This window comes from Mustelus asterias, chromosome 16, assembly GCF_964213995.1.
Source record: "Mustelus asterias chromosome 16, sMusAst1.hap1.1, whole genome shotgun sequence".
NCBI classification, from domain to species: Eukaryota; Metazoa; Chordata; class Chondrichthyes; order Carcharhiniformes; family Triakidae; genus Mustelus; species Mustelus asterias.
In genome coordinates, this window is record NC_135816.1 from 28,207,124 (window position 1) to 28,219,967 (window position 12,844).

The window sequence follows — 12,844 nt, forward strand, 5'->3', positions numbered from 1 at the left end:
TCCGCAACATGGGGACCTTCACACCAGGCTGCACAATAGTTTTTTAAAAAAATGCCAGGTCCATTGGGTTAAAGGTGAAACTCCAGCACTGGATTCGGCTTGACTGAGATTGGGACCTTTCATGCTTGCAGCTAAATCAGTGGGTGCTGGAGCCTCCGGCTTTGAGGGTCATTGCTTCTGTTAAGCTTCTGGCCGCAGCAGGAGCTGAGATTCATCTCCATTGGCTACAAAATGCTGTAAAATAGCCCAAAATTGGGACTTTCCCCAGCGTAACTGGCTGTTCATCAGCGTGGGCCAGGCACCTCTGAGAAAGTTCTCTGGAAGCAGCAATACATCAAGGAGCCATCCCCATGCTGCTAACCACTCCCTGTCTCTGCCCATCTCCAATCCTACCATCACAGGTCTAAGAGCATTCAGGCTGTTGTTGTGAAATCCAGGTTATCTTTTTGCCAAGAGCAGAGATTGGAAAGCCCAAGTCCCAACAAATCTCCAGGTTTCTGCTGAGAACAGGCCTCAAATACGCAATTCATCTATTTCAGCTCTATCGGCTGAGCACAGGCCCAGTGCACCTGTGCAAGTAAGGGGAAAATGATGTGAAAACCAGGATCATGTGACTGGAAACAGAGTGCCATTGCATTCAATTGTTCCTGGCAGGCAACAGGGGGAGGTCCCAAAGGGAGAGGAGCCCCAGACAGTACACAGAGATGGGGACAGAGAGAGGTCCAAGTTAAGTTAAGAAGAAAGAGGAGCATAGAAAGAAGAGACCTACTGCAGCTGGTGGACTTTAACATTTAGTGGGTTCAGGAAGAGCCCTGACATTGAAGAAGGCTCAGGTGAAACCATCATTTTGATGAGAGGGTTGATAACAACAGATTTAAAGGAGAGCGGATCAGTATCGGAAGAGCGAGAACCTTAATATTATCAGCTAACATGGACACCAGAAGGAAAGTAGTGTAGTGCATACTATAATAGGAATAGAGTCCAAGGAGCTGGATCTCATAGACATGATCAGGAGAGGATATGAGGTGAGATACGAGAGAAACTAGAGAAAGATGGGAGTTCAGCGCTAGGGCAGTGCGGATCTTCAAATGAAGATTGGTCCAGCAGATAGATGGACAGAGAGTCAACAGCAGAAATAGCTGATCAGATGGTCTCAAACTTAGTGGCAGGGGCTCTTTTCAATTATTTTTTTGTTCTATTGTTGGAGGTAAGGGGGTGGGAGAGGCAGAGAAAAGTATTTATGTAATGGTTTGCAGTGGGGACAAGCTGTCTGAGCTTACCTTTGCATTCTAGAAAGTAGTTTTCAGGGACCTGTATTTTTATGGGTAAACATTAGAAATGAGGTATAATCTTAGGTTAACGTTTTTATGCCTGGAAGTCACCTATGTTCGATTCATGCTGTTAAGGTGTTTGTATGTGTGGGGGTTGGTTAAGTTCCATCTGGATTTCTATTGTGCTTAGAGAGGACTACTACGTGGAGAATAAACGTAGTTTAGGAGCATTGCTTCGCAACAGGAGGTCAACTTAATTTAACTGGAAGCCAGAGCAGTTGGAGACAGATCACTGAGGAGTGAGCAGCTGCAAACTCTACCTGAGAAGCTGGACAGAACAAGGGAGTTGCAAAGATGCAAGCATCCTAAGAAACAAGATGCAGTCGAGAAACCAGGGGATTGGAACAGAGAGCTTATTCAGATGACGAAAGTTAAGTGAGCAGCCACTCAGGTATTGGTCAGAAGAAGAGGAAGAGCAAACAAAGTGCACTGAATTTAAGAGACAATTGCATTAAAGGGATTTAAAGTGGGACAGCAGACCTGTAGAGGTGTAAAAATGATTGATGTCATTGTAATAAAAGTCTGAGATTCGAGAATTCAAGCAATTGTGACCGGTTTGAACAGCAGTCAAGACCAATGAAATCCTGAAGGGGGTTGGTGTAAAATCCTGGACTGGATTTTCTGTTAAAAGTGGCACGGAAAGCTTTGTTTTGGCACAGTGGTTAGCACTGCTGACTCACAGCATAGGGACCCGGGTTTGATTCCTGGCTTGGGTCACTGTCTGTGCGGAATCTGCATGTTCTCCCTGTGTCAACATGTGTTTCCTCCAGGTGCTCCGGTTTCCTCTCACTGTCCAAAGACGTGCTGGTTAGGTGCATTGGCCATGCTAAATTCTCCCTCAGTGTACTCGAACAGGTGCCAGAATGTGGCATCTCGGGGATTTTCTCAGTAACTTCATTGTAGTGTTAATGTAAGCCTACTTGTGAGACTAATCAGTAAACTTTAAACCTTGTTCAGAAGTATCATTTGGAAAATCTAGAGTCATAGGGCCTTACCTTATGACCCCTATCTTTTTTTTATTCATTTGTGAGACAGGTGTGTGCGTTGCTGACTGGGCCAGCATTTATTGCCCATCCCTAGTTGCCCACGGAGGGCAGTTGAGAGTCAACCACATTGCTGTGGCTCTGGAGTCACATGTAGGCCAGACCGGGTAAGAATGGCAGATTTCCTTCCCTAAAGGACATTAGTGAACCAGATGGGTGTCTAGCCGCTTGTTTGGTGAGGTGATAAGATCACATGAGAGGTGAAAAATCAGGTTCGCACCTGTTTTTTCGCCTCACACAATCTTACCAGTCCTGTTTTGCCGGTGAAATCGGCTTTGTGCCCAAGTCCCAGCCACTATCCGCTATCGTTTGGACTCACTTGTACCTCCTTGCTGGTCAAGCTTCGCAGCGGCGAGAATCACAGCTGGTCTCCATATGTATAGACCAGACATGATGGCCTTACCGGGGGGGGGGGGGGGGGGGGGGGGGGGGGGATCGGATGCCATTGGACATGGCTGGACAGTGTATATGGGGCAGTGCCAATCTGGCACTGCCCACTGGGCACCCTGGCACTGCCCACTGGGCACCATAACTGTGCTGGGGCAGTGCCAAAGAGGTGGGGTCTGAGTGGGTGTGGAGACTGTATGGGGGTGGAGCAATGAGAGGGGGAAGGCAAAGGGGGAACGTCGCAGGGGGTGGAGGGAAGGGAGCTCTCTGCAAGGGGGGGATGGAAGGGAGTTGCTGAGCTGAAGGGGAACTCCACACAATGGTTGATCGGCGGGGGGGAATCTCTGCAACTCTGCAGGGGTGGGGATCAGCGGCGGAAGGAATTCTGCAGGCTGGGGGTGGTCGGCAGTGGGGGCAGGGGGGTAGGGAGTGACCGGCACAGGGATTAATCAGTAGGGTGAGGGTGGGGTGGCTGGAGGTCTCCAAGCCACTGAGTGATCGTGGCACCTGCATAATGGCGCCCCAAGCACTCTGCAGCCAGCTTCGTTGCCGAGCTTTAAAGTTTAAAGCTTATTTATTAGTCACAAGTAAGGCTTACATTAACACTGCAATGAAGTTACTGTGAAAATGCCCCAGTCGCCACACGCCGGCGCCTGTTCAGGTCAATGCACCTAACCAGCATGTCTTTCACATTGTGGGAGGAAACCAGAGCACCCGGAGGAAACCCACGCAGACACGGGGAGAACGTGCAAACTCCACACAGACAGTGACCCAAGCCGGGAATTGAACCCGAGTCCCTGGTGCTGTGAAGCAGCAGTGCTAACCACTGTGCTACTGTGCCGCCCCTTTTACTGGTGAGAATCATATCAGAGCTCTTTTTCTTTACACTGAGTGCTGTAAGATTGCAACTCATGGATGGCCATAAAATTGGCCATGATGTGGAGATGCCAGTGTTGGACTGGGGTAAACACAGTAAGGAGTTTAACAAGACCAGGTTAAAGTCCAACAGGTTTATTTGGGGGCTGCTCCTTCGTCAGGTGAGTGGGAGATCTGCTATTAAACAGCAAACAGGGCACATAAAGACACAAACTCACTTTACAGAATAATGAATAATGATTGGAATGCGAGTCACCATTCTCCCGTTTCCTCGCTCATTCAGCATCCAGGGGGTGATCTTACCAAAACAATTCTAAGTGCCAAACGAGCATGAAAATAGGAGAGAATTGTCCCCTTTTTCTTCGGCAATCTCCCAAATACAACCATACGGCACTCAGACAAAAAAATTGGGCAAAGTGTGGCTGAGTCCCGAGAAGGGCGTGAGATTGATGATGCCAGCAGAATAGGGCTGGTCGTATTGCGAGGTGAGAAATTGAGTGCGAACCAGGTTTTTCACCTGTCATGCGAGCTTTCCGGCTCGCCACGCCAATCGACCGGTGTGATGAGTTGGTAAGACCACCCCCACAGTCTTCTGAGCCAGGATTCTATTCTGGCATCTTCCCGTCCAGTCAACATTTACTGGGATTGGAACAAAAGAGGCTGGAATTGTGAGCACATTTAACACACAAGAACAGGACCGAATGGGGCTTTATGTGATCCAGCCAGATCTGACAGGGAAAGGCTCAGCCAGTTATCCACCGTATCAATAACATTCCCTGTGCCATTAGAATTAAGGAAAGGGGGAAGAGAATCATGAGAGAGGCATCAGCCATGTGAGAGAGAGTAATGGCTTTATTGGGGGTCGGGGAATCAATGGTGCCTTTGAGGGTGCTGCTGAGAAAATCAGTAGCTGTAGAAAGGTCAAAACAAACAGCCAAAGGTTAATGATTTTGAAATGTGATTATATGCGAATTGGAACCAGGATAAACATCATTATGAAGGAATCTCCTGCACTAGTTCAAATAAGAAATGGTTACGGATGTTAATCGGAATGCCAGAAGGATAAGCTTCCATGGACAGATTGGTTTATTGACATCATTGACTGTTTAACTTTTTTGGTATCCAGAGATAATAATTATCTCCAGTCTCAATGTCTGTTCGACATTTCTGTTTTTATTTGCTTTTCAAATGCCCATCGCATTTTTCCCTCTATCATGTGCATTACATAAGGGCTGAGATGACATGTCTGCAGCAAGACTGTCTTTTTAAATTCTTCGTGAGATGTGAGCGTCGCTGGCTAGGCCAGCATTTATTGCTCATTTCTAATTGCCTTTGAGAAAGTGGTGGTGAGTTGCCTTCATGATCCACTGCAGTCCATGTGGTATAGGTACCCACAGTGCTGTTAGGGAGGGAGTTCCAGGATTTTGACTCAGTGACAGTGAAGGATCGGCAAAATATTCCCAAGTCAGTATGCTGAGTGGCTGTCCGTCTAGGTGGTAAAAGTCATGGAAGTGCTGTCCAATGGGCCTCGGTGAGTTCTAGTAGTGCATATAATAGATGGTACACATTGCTGTCACTGTCGGTGGTGGAGGGAGTGAATGTTTGCTGGTTGGTTACCAATTATGTGGGCTGCTTTGTGGTGGATAGTGTCAAGCTTCTTGAGTGTTGTTGGAGCTGCACTCATCCAGGCAAGTGGAGAGTATCCCATCACATTCCTGACTTGTTCCTTGTTGATTGTGGACAGGTTTTGATGAGTTATTGGACATATAATTCCCAGCCTTTGACCTGCTCTAGGAGTCACAGCATTTAGGTGACTGGTCCAGTTCAGTTTCTGGTCAATAGTAACTCCAAGGTCAGTAAGTGGGCACAAGAGACACAGCCAGGGTGAGTATGTTGGGGAATTTGGTACAGAGGGGAAGATGTGCTTTTTTACTCTCTAACCTTTTCATCTTCAGAAAGTGGTCTTGTCCTGCTGCAGGAGTAGAGGCTACAAGGAAGAGAGCTGATTGGTAAGTAGTGGTAAGTTATTTTTCTCCAGTTTAAAGCTACATTATTTTTATTATTTATTAGTGTCACAAGTAGGCTTACATAAACACTGCAGCGAAGTTACTGTGAAAATCCCCTAGTCACCACACTCCGGCGCCTGTTCGGGTACACTGAAGGAGAATGCATCTAACCAGCACGTCTTTTGGATTGTGGGAGGAACGGTGAGAGGGCGCACAGTGGTTAGCACTGCTGCCTCACAGCTCCAGAGACCTGGGTACGAGTCCCGGCTAGGGTCACTCTGTGTGGAGTTTGCACATTCTCCCTATGTCTGTATGGGTTTCCTCCGGGTGCTCAGTTTCCTCCCACAGTCCAAAAATGTGCGGGTTAGGTGCATTGGCCATGTAAAATTCCCCCTGAGTGTCCCGGGATGCGTAGTTTAGAGGGATTAGCGGGGTAAATATGTGGGGTTGTGGGGATAGGGCCTGGGTGGAATTTTCGGTGCAGACTCGATGGGCCGAATGGCCTCCTTCTGCACTGTAGGAGCACCCAGAAGAAACTCCTGCAAACACGGGGAGAACGTGCAGACAGTGACCCAAGCCAGGAATCGAACCTGGGTCCCTGTCGCTGTGAGGCAGCAGTGCTAACAAAAGGTAAAAGTTCTAGCATTTTAAAAAATGACTGAAATAATTTTCTACTTGGAATGAATTTAACATGAGGCTTTTAACCAAAAGTATTACTGGGAGCTCAGTCCTGTGTTTTGCATGATCTGCAGCACATTGGAGATCCATGACGCTCCTTACAGTCTGGATGCCACATTCAACCAGCTTGAGAGCCGGGTTTCGAAGCTGGAGGCACAGCGGTGCATCCGCGAGTCTGAGACATTCATGAAAAGCACATATTTAGACATGGTCAGACAGCACCTCAAGGAAGTTCAATTGGCAAGGGAATGGGTGACCATCACCCATGTTCACAGCACTCTGAGTGGCTCAGCCACACAAGGGAGAAGGAGTAAGAGTGGAAGAGCAATAGTGACAGGTGACTCAATAGTGAGGGGTGCAGACAGGCATCCCTGCTAATACAGATGTGACTCCAGGACGGTGTGTTACCTTCCTGGGGCCAGGGTTAAGGATGTCACTGAATGGCTGCAGGGTATTCTGAAGGGGGAGAGTGAACAGTCCAAGGTTGTGGTTCACTTGGAGAGGCAAGGACTAATCATGCATACTCTTCATCAGGCAGAGGTCATATCCAACAAATTTGATTTAATTTTTGAGGAGGTGACTAGGTATGTCGATGAGGGCAGTGCAATTGATGTAGTCTACATGGACTTCAGTAAGGTTCTTGACAGGTCCTGGGGTTGGAGACTGGTAAAGAAGGTAAGAGCCCATAGGATTATGGGTAATTTGGCAAATTGGATCCAAAATTGGCTTTGTGGCAAGAGGCAGAGAATAATTATTATGTTTTCCCTGTGTACTAAAGGGCATAAAGAATCAAGAGATAGACTTGAATACTTCAAAACTGGGAACTATTTTTTAAAGTGTGCTCTAATTCAAAGCCAGGTCTAAGACTGCCCAACAGGGTCCCACACTGGGCAGAGCTAATACTGCAAGGGTCATCTGACCCTTACTCTTAAAGGGGCAATCCACAGCCCAAACCCCAGCTTACTATAGACAGCAATGTCGAAGGTTATTTTTTTGGTATACTGCAAGGACCAATGCTGGCTCCCTTGCTATTTGTAGTTTACTTTAATGATCTAGATGTGGATGTGGGGTTTATGATCAGTTAGTTCACAGATGACGTGGAAATTGGTGGAGTGGTAAAGAGCAAGGAGGAGAACTTTAGATTATTGAGGGATATAAAGGGGTTGGTCAGATTGACAGAACAATGGCAAATGGAATATAACACTGAAAAGTGTAAGGTGATGTATTTTGGGAGGACTAGCAACGCAAGTGAATACACAATGAATGTATGATGCTAGGAAGTACAGAGGACCAGAGGGATCTTGGAATGCAAGAAGACAGCAGGACAGGTAGAATAGGTGGTTAAGAGGGCATATGGGATACTTGTCTTTTTTAGCTGAAGCATAGAATATGGGGAGATTATGATGAAGCTGTATAAAACATTTATTAGGCCACAGCAAGAGTACCGTGTGCAGTTCCGGTCGTCACAGTATAGGAGGGGAGGGATTACAGTAAAAAGGGTTCTGAGGAGATTCACCAGGATGCTGCCTGGGCTGGAGTGTTTCAGCTATAAAGAAATGCTGGTTAGGCTGAGAATGCTCTCCTTAGAGCAAAGAAGGCTGAGGGGGAAACCTGATTGAAGTGTATAAAATTATGAGGGACATATACAGGGTCGAAAGGAAGAAACGTTTCCCCTTAGTAGATTGGTCAATAACCAAGGGGCATAGATTTAAGATAAGGGGCAGCAGATTTAAACCTTTTCACCCAGAGGGTGGTGGGAATCTGGAACTCACTGCTTGAAAGGGAGGTAGAGGCAGACCCTCCTCATAACATTTAAGAATCATTTAGATGAGCACTTGAAACACCATAGCATACAAGGCTACGGACCAAGTGCTGGAAAATGGGATTAGAATAGATAGGTGCTTGATGGTCAGTGCAGACACATAGAAATGTAGAAACATAGAAAATAGAAGCCTGAGTAGGTCATTCAGTCCTTCAAGTCTGCTCTGCCATTCATTTTGATCATGGCTGACCATCAAATTCAATATCCTGATCCTGCCTCCCTCCCTCCTCCCCACCCCCCATATCCCTTGATCCTTTTAGGCCCAAGAGATATATTTAATTTCTTTCTGAAATCACACAATGTTTTGGCCTCAACTACATTCTGTGGTGGTGAATTCCACAGATTCACCGCTCTCTGGGTGAAGAAATTACTCCTCACCGCAGTCCTAAAAGGTTTACCCCTTATCCTCAAGTTATGACCACTAGTTCTGGGCTCTCCCACCTTGTCTAATCTTGTTAGAACTTTATAAGTTTCTATGAGATCTCCTCTCTCTCTTCTGAACTTCAGTGAATATAATCCTAATTAGTCTCTCCTCATATAATGGAACTGCCAATCTAGAAACATTTGCTGCACCCCCTCTATAGCAAGGACATCCTTAGATAAGGCCACCAAAACTGCACTCAGTGTGGCGTCACCAATGCCCTACACAATTGCAGTAAAGCATCCCTATTCCTATATTCAGATCCTCTCGCTATGGAGGCCAACATACCATTTGCTTTCTTTACTGTCTGCTATACCTGCACGCTTATTTTCAGTGACTGATATGTCTTGCTTGAGTATCCACCTCCCTCAATTTACACCCATTCAAATAATAATCTGCCTTCTTATTATTGCGACCAAAGTGGATAACCTCACATTTATCCACATTATACTCACACAGCCTGTCCGAATCACACTGAAGCATCTCTACGTCCTCCTCACAGTTCACCCTCCCACCCAACTTTGTATCATCTGCAAACTTGGAGATAATACATTTAGTTCCCTCTTCCAAATCATTAATGTGAACAGTTGGAGTCCTAGCCCTGTGGTACCACACTAGTTACTGCCTGCCAATCGGAAAAAGACCTAATTATGCCAACTCTTTGCTTCCTATCTGCTAACCAGCTTTCCATTCATCCCAAAATGCGATCCACAATCCCATACGCTTAAACTTTACATAGTGGTCTGCTAAGTGCATCCATGTCAAAAGCCTTTTGAAAGTCTAAATAAACCACATTCCCGGTTCTCCTTGGTAAACTCTACTTGTTACATCCTCAAAGAATTCCAATAGATTTGTCAAGCATGACTTCCCCTTTGTAAATCCATGCTGACTTTGTTTGATTATGAGAGGCTGAAAGGCCTCTCTCTGTGCTGTAAAACCCCATGACTCTATGTTGATAGTGGGTGATTCAGCAGTGGTAATGCCACTGAATGTCAAGGGGCAATGGTTAGATCTTCTTTGTTGTAGATGGCTATTGCCTGGCACTTGGATGGCGTGAATGTCACTTGCCATTGTCAGCCCAAGCCTGGACATTGTTCATGTCTTAATGCATTTGGACATAGATTGCTTCAGTATCTGAGGAATCACAAACCGTACTGAACATCATGTAATCATCAGCGAACATTCCCACTTCACACAGCTTGGTTTGTAGGTTATGTTTTATAGAGCATTAAACTTAATTACTGAAAACTTTTCTAAATGAACACAGTAGAAAATAAAAGAATGGTGATAATAGGCGGTGAAATAAAATGAGGAAATAACTTACATTCATGGCTATGCTTAACCTGTTTATCCATATGAACACAGGGACAAGGAAGCACAAGTAGGCCATTTGGCCACTCAGGCCTGCATGGCCATTTAACTGGATACTCCTCCCTCAATACCACTGGGCAGCGCAGTGGCACAGTGGTTAGCACTGCTGCCTCACAGCGGCAGGGACCCGGGTTCAGTTCCCAGGCTTGGATCACTGTCTGTGCAGAGTCTGCGGGCGGAATTTTACTGGCACGTCCGCCCAAGGTTCATACGATCCTGCGCGAGGCCAACGCAGCATGCCGTTCTCCGAGCCTCGCCCGCCCCCGGAATCAGGGCAGGCGTACCGGTAAAATTCCGGCCTGTGTTTTCTCCCCAGTCTGCGTGGGTTTCTTCCAGGTGCTCTGATTTCCTCCCACAATCTGAAAGACATGCTGGTTAGGCGCATTGGTCATGCTAAATTCTCCCGCAGTGTACCTGAACAGGCACCGGAGTGTGGCGACTAGGGGATTTTCACAGTAACTTCACTGCAGTGTTAATGTAAGTCTACTTGTGACACTAATAAATAAACTTTAAACACACAATCCTCAAATTCCATGATGTCATTGGTATCTAAAAAATCTATCAACCTCTGCTTAGAACATACTGAATGATGGAGCCAGTTCAGCCTTTGGGATAGAGAATTCCAAAGATTCCCCACTCTCTAGCTGAAGAATGTCCTCAGCACCTTGATCCAAAATAGCCTACCCCCTATTCTTAGACTGAGTCCCTTGGTTCCAGATCAACCAATCGAAACATCCTTTCTGCATCTATCCTGTTAATCCTTGTAAGAATTTTGTACTACAATGAGATCACCTCCCATTCTTCTCAATACAAGAGAATACGGGCCCATTCTCCTTAATCTTTCCTCATGGAACAGTTCCATCATCCCAGGGATTAGTCTGATGAACACTCATTGCACTCCCCCTATGGCCACTATATCCTCCCTTAGGTAAAGAGACTAAAACTGCACACAATATTCTAGGTGTGGTCTCACCAAGGCTCTAAAAGACAACCGTACTCAAAACCTCTTGCAATGAAGGTTATCATACCATTTGTCTTCCTAATTACTTGTTGCATATTAACTTTCAGTGATTTATGAACAAGAGCAGATGGTTCCCATTGGACATTAACATTTCTCAATCCCTTCCAGTTTAAGAAATCCTCTGCATTTCTTTTTTTTGCAACCAAAGCGCATAATTGCATTTTTCCATTTTACATTCTGTGATGTTCTTGTCCATTCACTTTGTCTGTTTAAATCCCCATGAAGTCACTTTGTATCCTCCTCACAACTCACAGTTCAACAGGTTTTGTGTCATCAGCAACATACCATTTAGTCCCCACATCCAAATCATTGAGACAGATTGTGAATTGCTGGGACCCAAACATTTATTCTTGCCGTTTACCACTGTTCGCAGCCTACCAACTTGAGAATGACCGCAAAAGAGAAAGTGCTGGAAAATCTCAGCAAGTCTGGCAGCATCTGTAAGGAGAGAAAAGAGCTGACGTTTCAAGCCCTTTGTCAAAGCCTTTGGTTTCAAATTCCAGCATCCGCAGTAATTTGCTTATATTGAGAATGATCTGTTTATTCCTATTCTGTTTTCTGTCCATCAACCAATTCTCAATCTATGTCAGTATATTTCCCCCAATCCCATGTGCACTAATTTTGCTTACTAACCTCTTGTGTGGAACCTTATCAAAAACCTTCCGAAAATCCAAATGTACCACATCCAGTGGTTCTACTTTATCTATTCTGGTAGGCGCTCAGAAAATATATATATCCTCAAAAACTTTACAACAGATTTATCAAACATGGGCCACGATTCTCCCATCGCGACCCGCAACTTTTCTGGCGGGTCCGGCCAGGAGAAGCGCGTCTGCGGCCTTGGACAGGGATTTGCGCATGCGCCAAGAACACATGCACATCTCCCAGAGCCGGAGAATAGTCGGAGAGCAGACCATGCTGGAAACTGGCAGGAAGGCAAGTAAGTGATTAAAATATTTTCTGTATGTATTTTAAATATGTATATGTGTTCATTATCGGGACCTTTCAGGTCTGATTCAATCTCCCACCCTGCCAGGAGTACTTCATTCCAGCGGGGTTTAGAGTAGCTCCCCATGTTCAGGAACTAGCAGGAGACCCCGCTGGAATGAAGGGGGGCAATCGGGGCCCCCCAGGGGATCGGGCGGTGGGGGGGTGGGTGTGAACTGGGGACAGGCACCCTGGCAGTACCAGCCTTTGCCCCCTAGCACTGCACAAGGGGCAAAGTGCCCATACCCAGGGGGGACCCTGGCACTGCCCAGCGGGCATCGAGCAGTGCCAAGGGGGTGGGGCCTACTGTGGGCAGGGCCTAGGTACGATTGTCGAGTGGCGTTCATTCATCCGTTGTTGTAGCGTCGACAACGCTACGACAGCAGATGAATGAACACCACTCGACAATCACCAGGCAAGAGTGCTCTCTTCCTGTTGGGGAACACTTCAAAGGTCACGGGCATTCGGCCTCTGATCTTCGCGTAAGCGTTCTCCAAGGCAGCCTTCATGATACACGACAATGCAGAGTCGCTGAGCAGAGACTGATAGCCAAGTTCCGCACACATGAGGACGGCCTCAACCAGGATCTTGGGTTCATGTCACACTCTCTGTAACCCCCACAACTTGCCTGGGCTTGCAAAATCTCACTAACTGTCCTGGCTGGAGACAATACACATCTCTTTAACCTGTGCTTAACCCTCTCTCCACTCACATTGTCTGTACTTTTGAGACTTGATTGCCTGTGGGGACTCGCATTTCAGCCATTATTTTGTAAATTGAGTTTGTGTCTTTATATGCCCTGTTTGTGAACTGAAATCTCACTCACCTGATGAAGGGGCAGCCCTCCGAAAGCTAGTGGCTTTTGCTACCAAATAAATCTGTTGGACTTTAACCTGGTGTT

At 46.4% G+C, this 12,844-nt stretch overlaps 1 protein-coding gene across 2 annotated transcripts in view; it reads left to right on the forward strand.

Annotated features, from left to right (window-relative positions):
• LOC144505061 (organic cation/carnitine transporter 2-like) overlaps positions 1-12,844 on the forward strand; it is an 89,256-nt gene that overhangs the window by 42,713 nt on the left and 33,699 nt on the right. The window lies entirely within an intron of this gene.